The following is a 24,941-nucleotide window of genomic DNA, read 5'->3' as shown; positions in this document are numbered from 1 at the left end:
AGCTAGTTTCTTCATCCCAAGCTAATTAATTCGGTTAATGAACACATATCAATTTTGTTTACTTATCTAACCTTGTACCATATGCTCTAGTAAGTTAAAGCTGCCATAATTTAAAAGTATACTGATGTAAAAAATAAACAATTCAAACCCATTGTGTTACATACCATGACAAAGTATGTGTAACAGATGGTGTGACTATTGTCACCACTAGAAGTTATGGAAGTCTGACCAAAGAGGGTGAGTGAATGAAGGTCCTTTAATGTTACACAGATGTTTAATAAGCAGAAATGGAGAGTTGAAAGCTCCATTTAGATAAAAAACAAACAAACCAGAAAACAAATCAGCTGTGAAAAGGCAGAAAAGGGCATAATGTAGTCAGATAACAATGGTAAATTTAGATGATAAGAGTATAGGATGCATAGTGGGTGGGGTGTGAGGAGCAGGAACAAGAGTATAAAAGCCAAGGTGAAGAGGATGCATTCTACACTACAGGTGACAAAGCTTCTTAAATAGAAAAATTACTGAATGAATCTCATCCTTAAAAAAAAATAACCCTCATGTTACTGTGGAAGAGGTTGTTTAGAAGGAAGAGACAAGTTAGTACATATCAATCACAGTGAGAAGGAGTGACAAGACTTTCGTCCTTACTTTTCTTCAGGTCTTTGTTCAAATATTGCTACTTTACATAGATAAACCTCATTCACTTTATTTAAATAACAGTCCCGGATACAATTTATTCTCATTTTTACTTTAATTTTCTTTTAAAAAAAATATTATTACATGGGGTGGTGGTGGGTCAAGATGGTGACTGGCAGGATGGCAGTGAGAGAGAGAGTATGAGTGAATGAGGAAGTGAAAGGGCAGTGTGTGGACGTGTATGGTGTGTGTGTGTGTGTGTGTGTGTGTGTGTGTGTGTGTGTGTGTATGTGTGTGTGAGTGAGGGACAATTAGATCCTGCAGTAGTCTCAGAGGCTGGCAGACCGGGATCTACTAGATAGGGAACCCCTGCTACCTCTGCAGGCACTCTCAGAGTGGCCAGCTTTGGCAAAGAAACCATGCCATCATAAAGGAGAGAGATGCTGTAACTAGAAGCCCAGCCTCACCACCACCCAGACTGGCCTCAGACACCATCCTGTACCCTACAGCTACTCTATCCAAAGACCTGCTACTTCATCTGCAGATCCAAAGACAAGGGGACTCCAGCCTCCCCAGCTGCAGGCTCCGGTGAGCCCCAGAGTGTGCTCCCCTCCCTTGAATTCACCACTTCAGCTACAGGCCTGCACTACCCAGCACCTGGGCCCTTTGGTGAGTCTTGCAGTGTGACCCTCTCACCAAGCCTACTGCCTCAGCCATGGGCCCTGTGCAACTCAGTGCCTGGACCCTTAGGTGAGAGAAAAATGGGGAGAGAAAGAAACAACCCCCAAAGAAAGAAAGGAAGAAATCAACAGAAAAGAACTAAATGAAATGAAGGCATGCAATATGTCAGAAAAAGAATTCAGAGTATGGGTCATACAGTTCCGAAACTGGCTGTATGAGAAAATCAACTTATGTAAGAATTTTGAGTAAATGAAGAATTATATGGCTACAATAAAAAAAATAATAAAAGGTTTCAACAGTAGACTAGAAGTGGAAGACCAAATTAGAGTTAGAAGACAGTGTAGAATACCCAAATCTGAACAGCAATTGGAGGAAATAAATTGAAAGCAGGAGGAGAGCCTAAGGGAGCTTTGGGACAACATCCGTATAACAGGGGAGCCAGAAGGACAGGAAGAAGAGAAAAGATTAGAAAACCTATTTGAAGAAATAATGACAGAAAACTTCCTTGATTTGGGGAAGAAAAAGTCACACAATCACAGAGACTCCCAATTATGATGAACCCAAAAAGACCCACACTAAGACATGTAGTAATTACAATGGTAAACATTAATGACAGAGAATCTTAAAGGTTGCATGAGAGAGGCAGAGAATTACCAACAAGTGGTCCTCCATTAGATTATCAAATTATTTCTCAACAGAAACACATCAGGCCAGAAGGGAATGCAATTAAATATACAAAGTGTTGAAAAGCAAGGGACTGAATCCAAGAATACCCTATCCCTCAAGGCTATCATTCAAAGTTGAAGGAGAAATCAGGAGCTTCACAGACAAAAAAAAATAAAAATAAAAAAAATAAAAAATGGCTAAAGGAGTTATTGCTACCAAGCTAGCAATGCAAGAAATGATAAAGGATCTGTTGTAAAAAAAAAAAAAAAAAAAAAAAAAAAAAAAAAAAAAAAAAAAAAAGAACTAGAAAGGGAAGAAGGAACACAGGCATAAAAAAATGAAAATGGCTACAAATACATACCTATCAATAATAACCTAAAACGTAAATGGATTAAATGCTCCAATCAAAAGACATTAGGTGGCTGAATGGATAAGAAAACATGATGCATATGTATGCTGTCTACAAGAGACCCACCTCAAAACAAGGGACTTAAATTCAAAAGGAAGGAACACTTCCAAACTCTTTCTAAAAGGCCAGCAGAACCCTTATTCCAAAACCAGATAAAGACACAACAAAGAAAGAAAACTACAGGCCCATATCCCTGATGAACATAGTCACTAAAATCCTCAACAAAATTTTAGCAAACCAGATCCAACAATACATTAAAAAGATCATACACCAAGTGGGATTTATTCTGGGGATACAAGGCTGGTACACTATTCACAAATTAATAAATGTGATACAGCACATAAACAAATTAGAAGACAAAAATCACATTTATTATATTGAGGTATGTTCTCACTTTGTTGATATTTTTTATCAAAAAAGTGTGTTGGATTTTGTCAAAGGCTTTTTCTGCATTAATTGATATAATTATGTGATTGTTGTTGTTGTTGTTGTTGTTGTTGTTAGTCATTTTCTCCAAGCATTTTAACATTTCAACTTCAATATCAACTATCCACTGCATTTCAGTCAAAATCAGCTGACTTCAATTTGAGACATTCTCTATAATTTGGCTTATTCATATTTTAGAAAATCTCGCAAGTAGGAAATATGTGACTTAGGAAAAAATGGACCTGCAGCGATTTGGTAATTACCTTCTTTCAGCACAGAATGCAGATCTACAGTCTTCACTTAAAACAGAGACACCACAGGACTAACTATATTGTTCTTGAAAACTAATTCTATGATTTATGATTCAGAACCAACTCCTTAAGTAAAGTTACAGATTTTCACATCATCCCTGTGAGAGGTATAGAAGAGAGCAAAGGCCAGGCTCGCATCCGTCTCTGCAGCCAAGGAGCTGCAGTAACAACCAACTTCCTAGTGACTTGCTAAAATCACTATTTTCATCCGTGTTTCTTTAAAGCTCCTCTTTTGAAGAAAATCCACATATCATTTTACTTTACTGGATGATGGAATAAAAAATAGATGCCCACTGTCAGCCAGCTATATTGATTACAAGTGAAAATGCCATTTTGCATTGACTTGCCCCAGAGCATTGCGTTCCATCAAAGCGGCAGGAGGAAATTAATGCTTTCATATTGTGCCAAAGACAAATGTGAGATGGTGTTCACTCTGCCCTCTAGACAAAGAGGTATATGCAATAGCTGAAAGGTAATAGCTTTCAGAACAAGAACTCTAGACTTTTATTAAAATCATTATTTAATGCACAAAAAATAATGAACCCACTGCCATGGCATTTAAAGCAGTCATTTATAGTCATTACCTCTTAGACCATAGGTTTACTTTGTTAAAGTCCAATAATTCTCAAATTAAAAGTAGTCCTTGCTCCATCTACATCATATGTCTTAAGTGATAACTTCTTGTATACACATATCAATAAAACAGTATAACAGTGTAAAAACTGTGAATTAGTCATGATAGAAATTGTTATTTGCTTATATTTATGTGACTTCTGTTTTACCAAAAAGACTAATAATCTTACTAGTCTTCAAAAGACACCTATCTTGAGTGCAGCACAGATCTTTAAATATATATGGATCAATATAAGTTGGCTTGCAAAATGACTTTAATATTATATTAGTGGTTGCGAGAGTATAGGATTTCACTTAAAGATCATATATGAAAAACCTACAGCCCACATTATACTCAATGCAGGCCCTTCAGGAGCTGCAGAAATGCCCAAGTCCAAGAACCACACCACACACAACCATTCCCAAAAATGGCACAGAAACAGTATCATGAAACCCTGATCACAGAGATATGAATCTCTTAAAGGGAAGTAGACTTCAAATTCCTGAGAAACATGTCCTTTGCCAAGAAGCACAATAAGAAGGGCCTGAAGAAGGTACCGGCCAACAACGCCAAGCTGTGGGTGCATGTGCTGAGCCTATCAAGGCCCTCCTACAGCCCCAGGAGGTCGAGCCCAAGATCCCAAAGGGTGGCAACTGCAAGCTCAATCGACTTGCCTGCATCACTCACTCCTAGCTTGGGAAACGTGCTCATGCCACATTGCCAAGTGTCTCAGGCTCTGCCAGCCAAAGTCCAAGGCCAAGGCTAAGGCTTGGCTGCAGCTTTGGCTCAGGCTCTAGCTCAGGCCCAGGCTCCAACAAGTTCCCAAGCTCCCATGAAGGCTCCAGAGTAAAGGCCTCTGTCTGCCGATGTGAGGATGGAAGAACTGGGGTGACCCATGGCTGCTGCGTGCATGGAGCTGGTGTCCTTCTGTGCTATTTGTACAAATAAACCTGAGGAGGGGGTTGTAAAAAATAGAAGTAAAAAAACTTCTGAAGTCTAATTGCCTTAGTGAATTAGTGGCTTCACTACTCAGTATGTAAATTGAGTCAGCTTTTTAAACTTGAATATTATTTTTGTTATTTGTATATGGTAAAAAAAAAATCTATTTCATAAGATAGCTAGGGAGATTAAGTAAAATAATACAGGTAAAATGATTTTCCTGGTACAACATATGCCCTGAAGCAATGTGAGTCATTACTATTCCTAGAAGTGGCATTTGGATCAAAGACAAATGCACTTTTAACTTAGAAAGATAAGACCTAAATTGCCTTGTGCCCAATTTGTACACCCCAGCAAAGAGGACATCACTTTCTTATTTTTCCTGATCCTCTAATACTAGGTTAGGTGCTCCTCATTTAACAAGTATTTACTGAAGGCCTATGATATACCAGAAACCTACTAAACATTGTAGGATACAAATGTGAGCCAAACAAGCATGCTTCTTCTTGCTCATTCAATTTACAATTTAGTACGTTGTCAGTAAGTTAACAAATTTTAATTATAAATTATAATTAGTGCTATTTATAAGGGAATAGGGACTCAAGGAAAATATGCACTGAGCCAAATCTTATCCAGAGAGTCAAACCCTATTTTATGCTTGAGAGAAAATTAACTTGAGCTGGGGTGGAGGAAAGGGCCATAAGATTACTTCTCAAAGGAAGTAAAATTATCAATGTCAACTATTAAATTGGATATAGATATAATGACAGAATAATCATAGATGTGAAAGGGATTTAGCAAGGCAACAACTAGGTTTTCATTTTGCAAAACTATATAGATAGTAGTGCAATTATTAAGGTAAGAGAAAATAGAACAAGTTCAAATAGGGAGTTGAAGATCATGTTTTTGCACATAAGTGCATTGAATTTGAGGAGAATTTGAAGATAAGGGAAGATATCAAACATACAGAACTCAGAAGAGGTCTGGGCTGAAGATAGATATTTTGAAATCCTGGTTCTGAAGTAGTAATTCAAGACATGGGGATGAAAGGTGTTATATAGTTCTTAAAAGACTAAAACTGAGCCATTTAATATAGGAATAACTAGTTGGTTATATTGCCCTAGCCAGTTTTGCTCAGTGGATAGAGCATTGGCCTGCAGACTGAAGGGTCCCAGGTTCAAATCTTGTCAAGGACATGTACTTACATTGCAGGCTAGATCCCTGTCCTTGGGGTGAGTGCAGGAGGCAACCAATCCATGTTTCTCACATCGATGATTCTCTCTCTGTCTCTCTCCCTCCCTTCCACTTTGTCTAAAAATCTCAATGGAAAAATATCCTCAGGTAAGGATTAACAAAAATAATAACAATTTCTTATATTGATTGCATATTGAAATGATAATATTTTGAAATGATAATATTTTAATTTTATATTAAAGTTAATCTCAATTGTTTATTTTTACATTTCTGATGGAGCTACTTAACATTTAAAATTATACATGTACCATTTGTAACTCACTTTATACTTCTACTGGATAGTGATGGTATAGTGAGGGGAAGAAAAAGTGCCTACACTTGAGCTTTGAGAAAATCAAATATTTAATGTCCTAGTAGAACATGCTTAGCTGCAAAGTATATTGTGAAAGAATGATTGAAGTAAAAGAAAAATAATACTTAAAAGTAAAGAGTATGTTTTAAGAGACAGTGTTCTTTATTAAATGTTGCTCATAGGTCATAAAAGATATAGATGCAGATTGACAGTGTGCATTAGATTTAGTGACTAGAAATTTTTAGGACAGTAGTGACATTTATTTTGTATGAGAAGGATAAGTTAAAAACATCTATCTGAATGTTTATGAATGAAAATGTAAAAATTTGGAGGTTAGGAGACAGACAAATCTTAAGAGTTCGGTTATAAAGAGAACATGGAGTAAAGGGGTATGTTTTAATATAGAGAGATTTGAACATATTTAAAAGCCAAGGGAGTTATTTAGAAAATAAGGGGAAAATTCAGATGCAGGAGAAAGTAAAAATAATAGATAATATATAGATTCTGTGAAGTAGAGTAAGAAAGACCTCCTACCTGAACACTCATCACATCCTATATGATAAAGAGTTAATATACAAATTGACCCTCACACCCTCTCACAAGATGGCACCCCCCATGTGGTCAAAGATGGCCACCACAAGATGGCCAGCAGGGGAGGGCAGTTAGGGGCGACCAGGAGAGCAGGGAAGGGTAGTTGGGGGCAACTGGGCTGGCAGGAGAGGGCAATTGGGGGATGACCAGGCTGGCAGGGGAGGGCAGTTTGGGGTTACCAGGCCACCAGGGGAGGGCAGTTGGGGGCGATCAGGCCAGCAGAGGAGGGCAATTGGGAGCAATCGGGCTGGCAGGGGAGGGCAATTGGGGGACGACCAGGACGGCAGGGGAGGGCAGTTGGGGGTTACCAGGCCACCAGGGGAGGGTAGTTGGGGGTGATCAGGCCAGCAGGGTAGGGCAGTTGGGAGCAATCGGGCTGGCAGGGGAGCAGTTAGGTGTCGATCAGGCTGACAGGGGAGTGGTTAGGGGGTGATTAGGCTGATAGGCAGGCGAGCAGTTGGGAGCCAGAAGTCCCAGATTGGAGAGGGTGCAGGCTGGCCTGAGGGACGCCCCCCACAGTGCACGAATTTCATGCACCAGGCCTCTAGTTTTAAATAACTTTGTGTTTATTTGTCTATATAATTAAACTCTAGCTCCAAGACAATAGGAACCATTTCTTCCTTTTTGTCTAATTTTCAATATCTACTATGAAGTGCTCCATATCTAATACAGCTTCAAAAAATTTAGTACTTAAAGAAACACAATTGTCGAATATTTGAATATATGCAAGTTTGCTATGCAGATTATGACTATAATCAACAGTTCTTAAATGTGAAATGTTTGTTAATGAGAACAGAATTTTTGGAGTTTCTACTGTACAATGGGAAGAAAGAAGAGAGGGATATTAGTACCATTATGTTTACACGTTGATTGTGTTTTCATATGTACATACTCTACTGTATGCTCTGGGGATGCCCAGAACCATGGGAAACTAAGACGCTTAATGGAAATATATTAACACTAGGACAGAACCTGTCATAGGGTTAATGAAAAAGAAATGAACAATGTTTTAGTCACCTTCCCTCCACACTCCTTCAAGTCTAGGCAGTTGGTATTACTGGGTTTCTTGATATCCATTGTAACTTTATTTCAGGCCCTAACTAGGTTAACTTTTCTTTTTTCTTTTTTTTGGTAAATTTGCATTTTAAGAATGTGCCATAGATAAGCTGCTGCTTTTAAAATCATGCAAATATTAATGTTGTATACCAAATACAAGTTCAAATTCTCTATAAGCCTGAATGAACATGAGAACAGCCTAATGGTTGGAAATGACTAATAGTGGACTTTTCTCATTGTCCCCTTTCCTCACTTATTGCATGTTCCACTTTTCCTGGTAATGCATCTTTTCTGTTGGTCTTAGATAGACATGGTGAGATCATACAAAGTACAGAAACTGTGTTGTCTGAACAGTGTTTTCATTCCATTGTAGGTAAGTGTATTCATTGTCTAATAGAAAAATGAATTTTGTATTACTGGGTCAAATGGCAGTTCCATTTTCAATTTTTTGAGGAAACACCATAATGTTTTCCACAGTGGCTGCACCAGTCTGCATTCCCACCAGCAGTGCACAAGGGTTCCTTTTTCTCCACATCCTCTCCAGCACTTGTTGTTTGTTGATTTGTTGATGATAGCCATTCTGGCATGTGTGAGATGGTACCTCATTGTTGTTTTGATTTGCATCTCTTGGATGATTAATGACTTTGAGCATGTTTTCATATGTCTCTTGGCTTTCTATATGTCCTCTTTCGAAAAGTATCTATTTAGGTCCTTTTCCCATTTTTTATTGGGTTGTTTATCTTCCTTTTGTTAAGTTGTATGAGTTCCCTGTAAATTTTGGAGATTAAACCCTTATTGGAGATAACATTGGCAAATATGTTCTCCCATGCAGTGGGCTTTCTTGTTTTGTTGATGGTTTCTTTTGCTGTGCAGAAGATTGTAGCCCCATTTGTTTATTTTCTTAGTTTCCATTGCCCTAGGAGCTGTATTGGTAAAGATATTGCTACAACAAATGCCTGCCATTTGACCCAATAATACCACTTCTAGGAATATATACCAAGAAAACAGAAACACCAGTCAGAAAAGATATATGCACTCCTATGTTCAATAGCAGCACAATTTACCAAAGCTAATATTTGGAAACAGCCTAAGTGCCCATCAGCAGATGAGTGGATTAAAAACCTATGGTGCATCTACACAATGGAATACTACGCTGCTGTAAAAAAGAAGGAATTCTTACCATTTGCAACAGTATGGATGGAATTGCAGAGCATTATGCTAAGCGAAATAAGCCAGTCAGTGAAAGATAAATACCACATGATCTCACTCATTTGTGGAATATAAAGAACATTATAAACTGATGAACAAAAATAGATACAGAGGCAAAGAAGCATTGAACAGACTGTCAAACTACAGTGGGAAGGCAGGGGAGGGTTGGGGGGTATAAGAGATAAACCGAGGGACATGTATGCATGCATATAAGTATAACCAATGGATACAAGACACTGGGGGGGAGGGGTGAAGGCATGTGCTAGGAGGTAGGTGAGGCTGGGGAGAGGTCAATGGGGAAAAAAGGAGACATGTACTACTATTTGTAATACTTTAAACAATAAAATAAAATAAAAAAGAAAATGAATTTGAAGGAAATAGGAGAAAAATTGAGAGATGATGTATTATAAATAGATACCAGTCAATGAGCTCTCAAGTTTTCCACAGACTGATGTAATCATTTAGGGCCTTGCTTTATTTAACCCAAAAACCAATTTTTGGGGTAGATACTGTCATCATCATCATCAGAAGCAGCATCATTATCATCTTCATTTCAGAAATGAGGAAGAAAAGGCACAGAGACTTTAAGAAACTGACTTAAAGTCTCATAGTTAATAAGTGCTGCTACCAGGTATTCTGACTCTAAATCCTGAGCTTCTACTTACTAAATTATCCAGATTTTCTAAAGCTAGATAGAATGTGGAAAAAACACACATTAGTAATTGTGCTCACATAACAACAGGAATAGGTAACTTGGTGATCTTGTGAAGTAGATTGAATGCATTAAAATGTTCTTTCAAAGCTATAATGGAAAGAAGAGTGGATAGAAGGAACATTGCCTTAAGATTTGCTCTTAAATACTCACCCTTGCACTATGCAACTGTGGCTTTTCAACTAGTTAAACATCCAGTAGTTTCAATGTCCTCATCTATAAAGTAAATTGGTTGAACTAATTGTCAATACAATCATTTGGAGACAAAAATAATGATATTCTTGAATAATATTGGAATACTCCAATTAATATGTTTTCTATTTTTTTTAATCATCTTACCAAGTAGGCTACTACATAGCAAACAATGAATAAGTAAGTGGAGATGGACACTATCGCACATTTTCAGTGAAATCTTTATGAGATAAATCTCTTTCATTTTCCTTTTAAAACATAAAAGATAGTGGATGACTAATTAGATGTTAATTGTACATGTCTACTTATTAGGAAACTTATTAGGAAGGGTTCTGATTTAATAAGAAATGACACTTGAATCTTACCCATAATTAGCTTATTACATTTGGCTGCTGTTTGAATCATTCCCATTCATATGGGAATGATTTAAAGAGATTAACCTTTTTCAAGGACCCAGTAAGTGCTCATACATTACCCTAGAACACCTTTCAAACTTATTGAAACAATGATGACCCTAACTCTAAGGGATATATTGATATGTTTGTAGGTTAAGGGGAAAAGCAAGAGATCTAGCTGTCAGGTAGATCCCAAACTCTTGATATCAGCTGTTAAAAGGTTACACAGTTAACAGCCTGTGCCAATTTAAATGAGGAAATTTCATGGTGCTGAGCAAAGGAAAATCCATTTTTCAGTGTGTTAAAAGAAACTATTCCCTTTTTTTGCCAGCTTTTGCTGGATATAAACCATCCTTTCACTCCAGGCTGACAGAGAACTGCCAAAAGCAGAGAAAACAGAACCAGGCTAGAGTACTCGGCTTAGATAGATAAACTGCAGCCCTGGCTGCTGTGGCTCAGGGTTGTGTGTTGTCCTGTGCACTGACAGGTTGCCAGTTGGATTCCCAGTCGGGGCACATCCCCAGGTTGCCGGCTTGAGGGCAGGAGGCAGCTGGTCGATGTTTTGCTCTCACATCGATGTTTTCTCTCTCTCTCCCTCTGTCTCTAAAAATCAATTTTAAAAAAAGAAACTACACCAATGTATTCAAGAATAATTTAACAAATCTTTGTTTAGTTTAAGAAATGGAACATTAGCCCTAGCCGGTTTGTCTTAGTCGATAGAGCATCAGCCTGCAGACCCAAGGGTCCCGGGTTTGATTCTGGTCAAGGACACCCGTATCTCGTTTGCAGGCTCCTCCCTGGCCTGGGCCCTGGTCTGGGCACATGCACTAGGCAACCAATCGATGTGTTTCTCTCACATAGATGTTTCTCTCTGTCTCTCCCTCTCTCTTCCACTCTCTCTAAAAATCAATGGAAAAATAGACTCGGGTGAGGATTAAAAAAGAAAAGAAATTGAACATTATAAACAGAATTAATGTCTTTGTAATGCCCAAGGTTAGAGTGTATTATTCCTTTACCTTTATATTTCTACCACACAGTTATGAATCCCTAAACAAAATATTTGTATTTTTTCATTGTTGGAATTTGATGGAGCTTAACAAATAGCAACTGTTTTATTTGCTTAAGTTCAGAACCACTTGAAAAATAGATTAAGTCAGGAAGCTAGAAATTGATTGCTGGCTTAAAGAGTACAGGCTTAGTTGGACACCAACTGTGAACTCCTGAATTCCGAAATCCAGAATTAGAGTAAGCTGTTCATTAGAAGGGCAGGACACCTGCAAACCTTCTCCTGTGGAGGTGAATGATACTGCCCACAGGAGCAGACCAAAATGCATCTACATCTGTGTGTTCAGCTAAGACAGGAGAGCACAAAGCACAGTACTTGCAGAAGCCAAGGAAAGAAATGGAGTTCAACAGTGAATTCCTTTGTCCGTAATTAAGGAGGGTTATCACCACCTACTTCCAGTAAGGAGGAACAAAAGGTTGATTTCACAGCCTCGCTGTATAATAATTTTAGTTAAGGCATAAGTTTATGTATAATACATTTCTAGTAGACAGAATTTTACTTGAGGTTATAGGCTTAATCATTATTCCTTCCCATATTCAGAAAATCCTAAATTAAAAGGTTTTTGAGATAGTATTATATTACAGGATTAGTGAACTGAAGGGATCCTGTTTGACTTGTAGGGACAAGATTCATTAATCTGAGTTGGACATGGCAAATGTGTAGGACTGCTGACAAAATTTTGTCCCCCATGTTTTATTTTTGCTTTCCCATGCTACATGATCTAGTTGGATAACTCACAATAAAGCATATATATGCATGTCTTGCAACAAAAGCAATTAGACAAACCTAAAAACAAAATAAATTTAATCTGTTTGAATGTATGTATTTGTATATTAATTCAGAATAAGAATATCTGTATTCATATAGATTATGCATTAATTCAAAAAATATATATACACATATAAGTATATGTCCTAAATTTACCACTACATACATTTGAATATTTGCTTACTTTCCCACAGTTTCCAGACCCCTCCCAGTTTAAACTGGGCTGCTGAAGTATAATTTGAGTCATGGATTATTTACCTCCATATAGACCAAGTAAATAGACTCTCTTCCATGGCCTTAGGTAATACCTTAAAATTGATAAACCATTTCAAATCATAATTTCAATGAGAAAGTACAAGGTGATCCCAAGGAATTTGTAAGATTTGAGGAAAATATAACAGCATTCACATATTGGAAACAGGATGCTAGAATAATGACAAAATTGTGAACTATCTGTGAGGATTTCTGACTTACTTGTGGTAGAAGGATAAAGGGAAAAATCCCTTGTTGTCCGAGGAATGGGGAAAATGTCAAAGTGCGTGCTATGTTCCAGATATGTTTTGTCCTTTGCTACCACAGGGGGATTTCTGATGCTATCTGAAGGTTATTCTTGGATGTGGTATCTGAGAATTATCTAACTAGTTATCCTTTCTGTGTGGGTAAAAATATACCTTGCTATATATGTATCATTATAAGACAAAATAAGTAACATAATTAATCCAAATCAAACTGAAACATCAGTCAATGGAAAAGTTACTACATTATATCTGTACTAGAGGCCCGGTGCATGAAATTTGTGCACTCGGGGATCCCTCAGCCCAGTCTGTGCCCTCTTGCAGTCTGGGAACCCTGGGGGGATATCCGACTGATGGCTTAGGCCCCTCCTAAGCCGGCAGTCAGACATCCTTAGTGCTGTTGCGGAGGCAGGATAGGCTCCTGCCACTGCCGCTGCGCTTGCCAGCCATGAGCCCAGCTTATGGCTGAGCAGCACTCCCCCTGCGGGAGTGCACTGACCACCAGGGGACAGCTCCTGCATTGAGTGTCTGCCCCCTGGTGGTCAGTGCACGTCATAGCGACCGGTCATTCTGCTGTCCGGTTGATTTCCATATTATGCTTTTATAATATAGGATAGCTTTGGTATACATTCTCTCATTTGAAGTTCACCATAAAATGAGATGTTGCCTTCATTTTACAAAGGAGGCACTGACAGGGAGTTTTTTCAGTTAAGGCAGTTGCTGTTATTACCCTCTTCATAGAAATGAACACGTGGAGGCACAGAGATTTAAGTGATTTACTCAAGGTTACACAGTTGGAAAGTGAGTTATGAACCCAGGTGTTCTGACTTTGGAACCAGTATGTGGAACCACTACACTGTATAATAGAAGCAATGGGAAAGCAATTCCTCATCCAACCCAAAGCATATTTACCATTTTATTCAAGTTATACTCTCAAAAAATGCTAAACCTAATGACTTTTCTCTTGGGCTTCATTTTATTTAACTATACTGAAGCATTTGATGCTTTTGAATAGATATTATTCTTTTTTTAAAACGTATTTTTATTGATTTCAGAGAGGAAGGGAGAGGGAGAGAGAGAGATAGAAACATAAATGATGAGAGAACATCATTTATCTGCTGCCTCCTGCAAGCCCCCCACTGGGGATCGAGCCCATAACTGGCATGTGCCCTTGACCAGAATCAAACCCAGGATCTTTCAGTCAGCAGGGTGGCATTCTATCCACTGAGCCAAACCAGCTAGGGCTAAATATTCATCTTAAAACTTCTTGTCTTTGACATCTATGTGAGGAAAATAATGTTATATTCACATAGCGTTTTAGAGTTACTTTTATATCTTGTTTTATTTTATGTATATAGAGCTTGAGATGAATGAATTAGAGATCTTAAAAAGTTAATATTGTTTTACTTATATTGAACCATCTTGTTAATTATGACTGGATTTTACTGAGATTGGAGTTTAGATTAATTATTGCCATCTAATATGAGAAAAATATTATGTGTTTGTAATATTTAGCAATATTTGAGTTACTACCACAAAACCAGAACATAATACAATGCATTTAAGGATGTGGTATCTGTATTACATTAAAAAGGATAGCATAATTTATTCATTAAATTCTCTATGTACATATATAATATTAGCAATGTATAATTTATTTTTCAGTCTTCCTGATAACTTTCTAATAGGCTACTGCCATCTGCTGGGTTCTGTTTAGAACTACCATGCTAGTCACCAAATTAGGACTGTAAATTACAAGTTTAGAATCTGATAGCTTGAAAGTGAGACTTCAGTGACTTTTAACTGCTCTCTTACATTATAGACTCTGAAATTATTTAATGAAAAACTTGTCTAGTTGTTCTAATTTAGTATAATTTATCATTTCATCTCATAGAAAAATTGAATTTCAAATCTCACTGATGGATTGCATTAAACATTATCACTATGTTTCTTGTATTCATATCAACATTTTTTTGTTTTATTTAGACCTTAGATTCTATTCTATAAAGTTTTTGTCAAGATGTTCTTATCCTTCTGTATTTTGAATTGTATTCTTTTCCTTCTGTATTTTGAATTATTTAAAGTGGGAGGTAAAGTCTTAAAAGAGCCCAAATTTCCAACAAATCTTCAAGGCCAATGAAGTAATAACAATAACATAATATTTCCTTATTTATAAGTAAATTATAAATAAAAATTTTTGTATAAAACATAAATCATTCATTGGATACAAATTGCTATGTTTCCCATCAAAGTCTGTTAATAGAATTTAACTAATTTTAAGATTAGAATTTTGTGTTTATTTATATTTTGGAAGTTTTATTTTATTTTTAAAATAGAATTAAAAGTCAGACCAGGATATATATATATATATATATATATATATATATATATATATATGCATTTTGTTCATTGATTTTAGTTATATTAGATAACATAGTAGCAACTGTTACTACTTATATGTGTTATGATTTTCAAATCACTTCTTAGTACATTCTTTCATAAGTAATAAGTTACATGGATAAAATATTCTCCAAAATCATTAATAATGCTGACACTGATTTTCAAATAACTGGCAATATTGAAATTATTGCCAGAGGGTTCTCTTACTACTCATAGTCAAACTCATAAGCATAACAGAGCTCACAGTATAATAAAATCTGATACAGCATTTCCCTGATGAAAATGCTTTTTTATATGCTATATTAGAATGCTTCTCTCAAGTTGCAGAGAAAACCGTGACTGCTTGGTAGGAACAAATTTAGGAGCAGTAATGGAATAAAAATAAAGAAAAAATTAAAATTAGAGCAGTATGAGGTCTGGAGATTTAGAAGGATAGGAAAATGCTATATTTCAGGTACTAGTAATAATACCATATGTGACTTGTGTGAAAAAATATGCATAGCAGCCTGGACTGCGTGCTCAGTGGTTAAGCATTGACCATGGATCAGGAGGTCATGGTTCCACTCGGTCAGAGCACATGCCTGGGTTGGGGACTTGATCCCCAGTAGGGATCATCTAGGAGGCAGCTGATGGATGATTCTCATCATTGATGTTTCTCTCTCTCTCTCCCTTTCACTTTCTCTCTCTGAAATCAACAAAAACATATAAAAAGTGCTTTCTTTAAAAAAATATGCATTGTGAAGTGTTATCACCCTAAAGAACTTATTTTGCAGAAGCCTTTATATCATCACTCATGCCTCCATTTAGTCATTTACCAAGAATGTGAATCCTACTTTCTATACTTTCCATTTCTCCTTGCTATTGACTCTTTATCTGGCTCTCTTCTCATGTTACTATTGATAGTGCAGCAGCATCTTAATTGCTTCCTAGTCTCCTGGCCTTCTATATTTCCAGTTCTTTTTTTCTCACCACCCAAAGTTGTACTTGAAAAAAGAGGGGAGAAGTTAAGATTGCAAGTTTATCATTTGTCAAATATTTCTCTCTTAGCCCTTTATCTATTTTTTTCAACCCTTGTGCCACAGACTAGTCCTAATATGCAGGACATGAAATTGAGTATGGATTGTAGAATTTCCAGAGCTAGTCTAAGCTCACATAGCTAGTAAGTATCAGAAACAGGATCCACTCCCAGGTTCCCATTCCATCTATTACAAAGCAAGTATATAGTAGAGCAGGGATTTGAACCCATGCATTCTGGCTTCAGATCAAATTCTTAACCACCACACCAGGCCTGACTTCTGCTTAGAACATTTTTTTAACTTGAAATAAAATTTGAATAGTGTAATGACTGTGTTTGGTATAATGAATTTTACAATTAAATGCAAAATATATATAATATGACATTGATGCCTTTGAATTAAAGGCCAAACAGGAAAATAAATTTTATGAACTATGGAAATTTGAGAGAGTGAAGGTACTTTTTAAATCTTTCTACAATGTGGTATCAGGATAAAATAATACTTTCTAAATATAGAAGAAAATGAAGTTATGAGACTAACTTAGGTATTCAAAGTTAAGATTTATTTTAGTCATATTGGACCATCTCTAAATGTGTTAATTATGATTGGATTTTATTGAGATTGAGATAATTGATATTGAGTTAATTTATTTAGGCCTATTTAATATATTAAATTTCATGGGAAACATCTTTCAAGTAAAAGTAATGTTTAACTTTCTTAGGTCATATTTGTATATGATATTTATTATTGCAATAAAAAAATTCAGAAATTATACAAAATTCCTAAATATCTTATATGTTCTGGTATAATGTTTTCAGTCATAAATACAGCTGTTATCTTACAATATTGTATGTCACAAAAATAACAAATTTACTTGAAAAAATGTTGTATGCTTTAGAAAACTAAAAAAAATGAAATAAAATTAATATTTTTATCACTTTTCTTGGTTTGAAATAGTCTTAATCATAAAATACTATGTTTAAACCTTGCCCACTTTGATAAACATTAAAACATCACATTGCTTTTTGACTTTTCAACTTTCATTGAAGAAAAATATTATTTTTAATGTAGTCTGCTATTGATTAAATGTTTGTATCCCCCAAAATTCATATGTTGAAATCTTAATTCCCACTGTGATTGTATTGGTTGTAGCACCTTTGGAGGGGGAATAGATCATTAGTGTAGAGACTTCATATTGCCCTTATGAAAAGGAAGACAAGAGAGCTGCTTCTTTTCTCTTTCCCTACCACTTGAAACATACCAGGAAGACAGCACCCACCAGACCAAATCAGCTGGCATCTTGATCTTGCACTTCCCAGCCTCCAAAACAGTGAGACATATTTTTTTGTTTGTTTGTTTTAAGCCACCCTACGGATGATATATTTGTTATAGCATCTCAAACTGACTTAGACATAATCTTCTGGCCAGCCAATCAAACTCTGAAATAAGCAAAAGTACTATTGGTTTTGCCAAATTTTTGGTTTACCTAGTGGTATGTTTGACTGTGTGTTCAAAATCATATGTTGAAGTTTTAAGCTCTAGTACCTCAGAGTGTGACCTTATTTGGAAATAGGGTCATTGCAGGTGTAAGTAGTTAAGATGAGGTAACATCAAAGTAGGGTGAAAGCTTAATCCAATATGACTGTGTTGATATAAGAGGAGGAGAAAGAAACACAGAGGGCAGACAGCCCTGTGAAGACAGCAACACACAGGGAGAGAACACTGTAACAACAGGCTGAGACTGGCGTGCATGTGACTCTAATTTCCAGGTTGTAGTGGTGTCAAAGGCCACGAGGAACCCACAACCCATGTCCCCTCAGCTGCACTGTGCCTCTCTCCCTCTCCCCCACCACAATGAAGGTGGCCATGACCCTGGACACTGGAGAGGCACCTGCCATCTGACTCCAGTGGCGATGCCCATGACACAGGGACACCAGCAGTGGCGGGACACCAGCGACCTCGGAAGCACAAGCAGGAGCCTCTGGCAGAGGCAGGTGAGGGTGGAACATGCTGGCTCTTAAATATAACTAGAGGCAACTCAAGAGAAATCAAAAACTTGTGATAGAGCACCAACTACTAGAAAACAAAAGAAAGGCTTCTAATTACCAACCTGTTGAACTGTTAGATTCAGGAAATGAAGTCTTACTTAAGTGATTTTTGCTACATCAAATGTGCTGACAGAGGAACAACTCATCAAGCACCATGAAAAATCATGGTAACACGGTATCAAAAACTAAATTGACAATTCTTCAGAGACCAAACATGAAGTAATGAAACATTCAGATCTAGCTGAAAGATAATTCAAAATAACCTTGGTGGAGAAAGTCAAGGAGCTACAAGAAAACTCAGAAAGACAGTTCAATTAATTCAGGAGTAAAATTAATGAATAGGAAGCATACTTTTACCAAAGAGAGTGAACTCTAATAAAGAAGCAAACAGAAATTCTGGAACTGAAGTACTCAATAAATGTGATGAAGAATGCACTAGAAAGCACTGGGAATAGATCATACACTATGGAAGAGAGAATAACAATCTCAAAGATAGAAATCTAGAAATAATTCAGGTGGAAGAGGAGTGAGAACTAATATATATATTTTTAATTTTATGAAACTCTACAAGAACGATTTCACTTCACCAAAAAAGGAAACATAAGGATAATGGGTATCCCAGAAAGATAATAAAGGGATAAAGGAACACTAAGCCTATTTGAAGAAATAATAGAAGCAAACTTCCCAAACTTAGGGAAGAAACTGGACATACAAGCACAAGAGGCTAACAGAATACCTAATTATCTCAATACAAAAAGACCTTCTCCAAGACACATTATATATACTCAATTATTTTTAAAATGCAATGATAAAAAAATAATTTTAAAGGAAGCCAGGGGGAGAAATCAGTAACCTACTAAGACACTATTAGCAGTTTTCTAAACAGAAATTCTACAGGACAAGAGAGAGTGGAAAAACATATTCAAAATATTGAGAGATAAAAATCTGCCAGCCAATAATACTGTATCCAGCAAAGTTATTCTTCAGATATAAAGGATATACAGGGAAGAAAGGAAAGTATCTTCAATAAATGGTGATGAGAAAACTGGACAGCCACACGCTAAAGAGTGAAACTAGACCACTGTTTCACACCATACACAAAAATTAACTCAAAATGGATTAAAGACTTTAATGTAATACCTGAAACTATAAAGTACAGGGAAGGAAATATAAGCAGTGAACTCCCTGACATTAGTGGTAGCAGTATTTTTGTGGATTTGACTCCAAAGGAAAGGGAAACAAAAGCAAAAATAAACAAATGGGACTGAATTAAACAAAAAGTTTCTGTACAGCAAAGGAAAACAAAAAGCAACCTACTAAACGGGGAAAGATATTTTCAAATCATATATCTTATGAGAAGTTAATATCCAAAATATATAAAGAACTCATGCAACCTAACAACAACATAAGAACCCACAAAAATGAACAACCTGATTAAAAAATAGGCAGATCAATATTTTTCCAAAGACATAGAGATGGCCACAGGCACATGAAAAGATGTTCAACTTCACTTATTAGTAGGTAAATACAAATCAAAACCACAATGAGATATTACCTCATACCTTTTAGGATGATTATCATAAAATAAACAAGAAACAAGTATTGGAAGAGGATGTGGAAAAATGAGAACCCTTGTACACTGTTGATGGGATGTAAATTGGTACGGGCACTAAAAAAACAAACAAACAAACAACAACAGTATACAAGGTCTCTAAAAATTAAAAATAGAACTATCACATGATCCATAAGTTCCACTTCTGGGTATTCAGGCCAAAAATATGAAAACACTTATTTGAAAAGTTATGTGCATGCCTATGTTCATTGAAACATTATTTATAACAGTCAAAATATGGATACACTCTAAGTGTCCATTGATGGATGAATGGATAAATGAAACACAACTCAGCCATAAAAGAGATGAAATATTGCCATTTATAACAACATGGATGGACATCAAGGGTAATATGCTAAGTGAAACAAAACAAATAAATGAATAGACAAAACAAAACAAAAACTCATATAGGCAGGCAACCAGAGCAGAAGGAGATGGAGGGAGGGTAAAATGATAAAGGGGGATAATTGTGTGGTGAAACTAGACTTTTGGTGGTGAGCATGATGTAGTATATACAGATGTGGAATTATAGAATCTGTTGTAATGTTGTAAACCAATGTTACCTCAACAAAATTTTGTTTTAAAATTTAATAGAAATACATTTTCAGTAGACTATGATTGATTGACTTAAGAAATTTCCTGTTTAATAAGTATATGTGCAGCATAATTCTGACAGTACAATTAACTTGCATATAATCTAGTGAAATAATGTTCACAAATAATATCAATGTTGTATGTTTGCTGGGTTGCTATATTCATAAACTTAAAAATAAGTTAAAGATAAAAATTTGAAAAATAACTTTTACTCTTGATGGAAAAACAGCATTAATTATTAAGGATATATATTATTGTTCTTCATTGTGGCCAATAAATGGATATAAGGAAAATGTTTGTTTTTTATTTTATTTTGCAATGACAGTTTAAATTCAATATCATTTTGTTTTAGTTTCAGGTATACAGCATATTGGTCAGAAAAATATATACTTTACAAAGTGGTCCCTCCCCAATATTTTAAGTACTTACCTGGCACCATACTTTCTTTTACAACATTATTGGCTACATTTAAGTGAAAGGTATTATTGAAAATGAACAGTAGCCCAAAGAGCTGAATTCTAAATATGTGTCTGAAAATTATCTTTAAGACAATGTTGTTGGTTAAAATCAATTTGTATAAAAATCTTAGATTATTATTTAGAATTATACTAAGAAGAATTATCAATATTATTGTATTGAGATTTTACTGAAGGCAAAGGCCTTTGTCTTTAGGTCTTTGACATTATTATTCAAAAGACATGGAAGCCTTAGCAGTGAACGTATGACCAGATTCTTAGCAATAGCCCCTTCTGCTGATCTTGCCCTCAAAGTTACATCAACAGTAATAAAAGGTACTAAGACTGGGCCATAGGAAAATCACAGCACTTGAAGTTTAGAAATGTATTTCCACAATTTTAAAATTGATATGTGCTTATAAAATAAGTTAAAAGAGAGTGAAATTGGAAAAAGAGTATAATATAAAGTCACACAGACTGTTAATTTTTTAAAAATTTATTCTAAGAGTTTTCCCTAGAAAATTATGTTTGTTGTTGCTAAAATGTTTTCATTAACCAAGGAACACTTTTTGTGCTAAAATATTTTTTATGTTATACTTGACTAATATGACACCTTCACAGTTATTTTAACCAGAGAAGAATCAATGCTTCCTTTAGTTTTTATTATTGACAAGTCTTTGGGAGGTAGTATTTAAATACTCATTCCTCTGCACTGTCTATTGCAAACTTTCATCCACATCAGATGATAACACAGCTCTATGGCAAATAAACTGCAAACCAGAGATATAGTACTTCAAAGCTGGTCAATACACACACACACACACACACACACACACACACACACACACACACACTTGAATAATAAAGATTTTTCTTTAGGAGAAATAGGTAGAGTGTGTATAATAAAGCAACATGCATGTGTTCCACTTTTCTCTGTAATCTCAATTCTAATTTAAGGGTAGGATTGATATAAATGTTTATGAATTACTTGCTTTTATTGTTAAGTAACAACAACACATTACAAAAATAAAAAATAAAGAATAATTGAAAGCATAAAAAAGGAGCAACTCCCAACGGTAACTGTTTTGTTATATTCCCTTATGGTCATTAACTCTAGGCATCTTTTTAAAAAATTAATAATGATAATAATAGTTTTATACAGCTCTTTTACCCTACAATTTCTAAGTTACTACTAAATTTCCATTGCTTTTCCTTTGTTACAATAAATTAAATAGCTGTGTCATAATTATCTGGTCATTTCTCTGTCCTGGACTATTTTATAAAATTTTCGAATGATACACTTTGTCCTATATTTAGACTTTCAATATTATTTCCTTTGCACAAATATGAAAATGTTTAATTGCTAGATCTAAACCATGCAAAAATATTTAAGTTTCTTAATACTTATTGCCAAATTGCCATGCACAATGGTGTTGTGGATTTTAGGCAAGTTGGACCATCTTCCTAGTCATAACTCGGTAATTCATAACTCAGTAATGCTGAACATGAATGGCTCTGAGCAATGAGCTGATAGTACTACTTCATTTGATGAAGTGTTTAAAATTTATTTTTTTCCAATTAAAAAAGGTATAGTTCTAATTTAAAGTGAATTTTAATTTTGTATCCAGATAAAAATATCTTGAGGCCCAATTTGGGAACATCTAAACTTTAAGTATAAGAGAGCTTTTCATGATATTATTACCTTGGGTATTACTAATAGAATGGATGAATTATATCCAAGAAAAACTGGTGTCACATTTTTGTGATCCCTAGTTACAACCTTTCGGTGGAGGAGCAATATTAATACAAATGATATTCATAATAGCAACCACATCAACATCAAGTAATATTTAATGCCTGCTTAGATTATGTCAGAATATTAAATTCCTCATTTCATACACTTCACAGCAGATAAAAAAAATTGCTTATTAAAGTGATTCAATGATATGGCCATGGTCACCTAGCTAGAAAGAGTTCAAATCGAAGACCCAAATAATCCAGTGCCTATGTTGTTTTTAGTTTATTTATTTGTTACACTAAAAATTTACAGAGTATCTTCTGCCAAGATTGAGAAATATGATTAGTGAAATATTGAAAAATAATTGCACCACAGTATCAACTTTTATAAAACAGTATCATGATCATTTGTGAGTGCTACCACAGATATTGAAGTATCTAATGGCAACTTGCTTGAGCACTCTGGATGTGACACTATCCCTAAGTGTGCTTTGCTGTCATGGGACTAATCAAGATGACTTGCAGTTCAGTGAGGTTATGATTTGTGCTAATTCCTAGATTTTATTCAAATGGATTTTAAATGACTTATTCTCTCAATGGGATACATGTTTGGGCACTCATACTTTGTGCCTCCAGCAAAGAATCAGTGTACATCTTTAGAGACTGTTGCTCCTGCAGGGTGATTTGTGGGCACTAACTCACTTGTGGACATTCTCTGCACAAGTGTTATTGCAGCCTTCATATTAGAAGCTGGTTATTGGTGTGGTGTGTTCTGCATGATGGGTTTTACAAATACTAATATTGGGAACTTTAAATGTGATCTGCAATGCAATTTTTGTTATCCAGTAGTCCTTACAAGTAGATATACAGTTAAAAGATTTTAAGAATCCCATTTTGAAAGAAAAGATTTTCCTGCAGTAGCAGTAAAATAGATCTTTAATAAAAATTCTTATGGTTAGGAGCCTCAACTTTGAATAAATCATGACTGGCTATAAAGAATAAGAGCACTACATTTGAATTAAGTTGCTTTTTCAGAAATGCCCTTAGTGGGTCAGTTATAACCTGTTTAACTCCAAGCCCATGTCCATCAGTATTTTTATTCTAGGGACACCCCTTCTCTTGCAGAATTATAGGTACCAATCAGAAGAAAAACGGTGACAAGAGGTGATAACAATTCAAATCCACTTTGTGTAATACAACAATTAGTTCTGCTTTTTTACTTCTTCTCTTCCAATTATCTGAAATGTTTCAACCTCATCACCATGAAAGGAGTCTCAAGTAGACTTTGAGGATTCAAGTCCTGGATCTAATGTTTACTAGCTGTGTGAGTTGGAAAATCTATGGTTTCATCCCCAGCTGTTTGGTGTGGAAAAGTGGTATAAAAATAGATCCCCCAATATGATTATTATGAGATGCAAATGTAATCACATGTGTAAAGTTTAGCAAAGTAAATATGATTATTAATATCATTAATATTAGTATTTTTAGCATTGATCTAGAAATTTTTAAATAAACAAACACATCTTGATTGTTTCCCTAATGGCAGCATTAGCCTTGAGAAGGAGCTCAAGTCCAATTTAACACTTCCGCTCTTGTCTTGTATTTATTCCATATGAACAACTTCTTGTAGCTCAGTATCAGCAGCTGTAGACGCTGATAGCCAATCTCTCTGAGGTGACATACTAGGTTTTGCCATTTAAATCAGTAGTAAGCAAATTCTATGTTTCCTGCTGTCTGTGATGTTGCATTCTAATGGCAGAGATAGATGTAAACAGAAAAGGACAAATTTTAAATAAAACCATTATATTATCACTGTATAAATTTCTTAAATATTTGATAAACAAATTTTATTCTTTAAAAAAAACTGATATAATCTCAGTGGCCAGGGAAAGTTTGCCTGAAACCTAAGAAAAGCAACGAGAAAGCAATTTTTTTTTATTTTCATAGAAATAAATAAATAGAAAAGTGAATGACATTATTATTCACATTCTACCAACTATGCTGATATGGGGAGTGTGAGGGAGAAGGGGAGGTATGAAGGAGAGAGAGAGAGAGAGAGAGAGAGAGAGAGAGAGAGCGAGAGAGAGAGAGAGAGAGAGAGAGAGAGAGAGAGTCTTCAACTACAGGTACAATGGAATACTGCTTGGAGAATACTCCAGTTATTTGTAGCACTGGTTCCCAAGTGTTATCTGTTACACCTTTTGTGTTAATGAAGGAAATGGATCATTAGAGAATTTTATTCCACTGTGGGTTATAAGATGTGTATCAAAATCCAGGTTTATTTGTTAATGTTGGAGGTGAAGTCTATAGCTTGAAAGAGCCCCTTCAGATAATTACTATGGAAAGAT

This window comes from Cnephaeus nilssonii, assembly GCF_951640355.1.
Source record: "Cnephaeus nilssonii genome assembly, chromosome: 3".
Classification (NCBI taxonomy): Eukaryota; Metazoa; Chordata; class Mammalia; order Chiroptera; family Vespertilionidae; genus Cnephaeus; species Cnephaeus nilssonii.
The sequence above is the reverse complement of the archived record's forward strand: the minus strand, read 5'-3'. Positions refer to the sequence as shown.